Raw genomic sequence first — 1,449 nt, 5'->3', positions numbered from 1 at the left:
AGAGAGAGAGAGAGAGAGAGAAGGGTGGAGATAACGGTTTTCCTATGTGTCAGTTGACCCCTTTCTTGTTCTGTTAACCGTTACCGGTTCAAAAAACGTGTTAAAGGGCAAAAACTGGGTCAAATGTCTTGTATATAGCCCATTTATTCCATGTTCGACCCAGATCTTAATAAAAAGACCATAGAACTCTCTTCTGGGTGCAACTCAGGTCACGAACATAAACAATTGACGAAATTGACGTATGCGGAGGGCGAGTGGAGCGTATTTCTTGTAATGACGTATCTTGTTTTCGATATTGTGTTCGTCGTAAGTGTTGCTGTCAACGAAATGTTTTTATTTTGCTTTTTTCTTACTTGAAAGTTGTTTAGAAACAAGAAAGGAGATTACATGTACTGTAAACAAGGTAAAATGTTATTCATTCATTATTCATGACCACCCTCCACCGCTCCCTCACCCCCCAACCACCCCCCCCAACAAAACAAAACAAAACAACAACAACAACAACAACAACAAAAACAACGACACAAAAACAAACACAAAAACAGCAACAACAACAGCAAATCAAACGAAAAACACAAACAGCGATAAAGAGAAAAATAAGAAAATAAAGTTGCTTATTAGTAGTCGACTGTTTTGTCTCTGCTATAAAGACCACTATAAAAGCATTTAGTGTCAGAACTTGGAACACTTGCAGATCAAGTGCCAGATCTGAAACACACATCAACAGGCGCTGTTCATCGCTCATTTCATTGCTCGGTGTTGGAACAGGTTGGTATACTCTGTCAATAGCTATTCTTAAAACAAATGTTTCTTGTTCTTTATGGCCGAAAACAGATATAATTTAATCTCGATAACGTAACTCCTTTTCGATTTTTGCGATTCTGAATGGATTTGTTTGTTGAAAGGCCTCACTTACTCTTTTCAGAATTTGTAGAGTTGTGTTAAGTACGCACACCATATTATATACACATAAAAGTAAACTTGTAGCACCCACCCTAAATGTGCTTATAGTACGCACTGCTGGGATCTCTACTCTCCGTGGAGCCGTGGAACCACATTTCGGTCACCATGACGTCATGCACAAAATGCCATTATAGCTCATTTTGAGAATGTGCGTAGACATTTCGTTACCTTAGAATTACAAAATATTATTTCTGACATTTTTGACCGTTTTGAGTTACTAAGACCACGAGATTAGAAACCAAATGATCTATCAAATTCGAATGTAAGATTATTCGGAGTCGTTATCAAGATATTCAAAGACTTGTATTCCAAAAAGCGTGACATGTTGTAAAACCCAAAATTTCTCTAAACTAAATATTGAGCAGATAAAGCTTTGTTATTCTAAGGTAGCGATAATACTTTATTTATCACCATTTTTAGAATGGGGTTAGACTTTTACATTTGAACCCCATAATATTACTACTGTACTTTATTTATCACTTCTCT

This window comes from Aplysia californica, unplaced genomic scaffold, assembly GCF_000002075.1.
Source record: "Aplysia californica isolate F4 #8 unplaced genomic scaffold, AplCal3.0 scaffold01033, whole genome shotgun sequence".
NCBI classification, from domain to species: Eukaryota; Metazoa; Mollusca; class Gastropoda; order Aplysiida; family Aplysiidae; genus Aplysia; species Aplysia californica.
The sequence above is the reverse complement of the archived record's forward strand: the minus strand, read 5'-3'. Positions refer to the sequence as shown.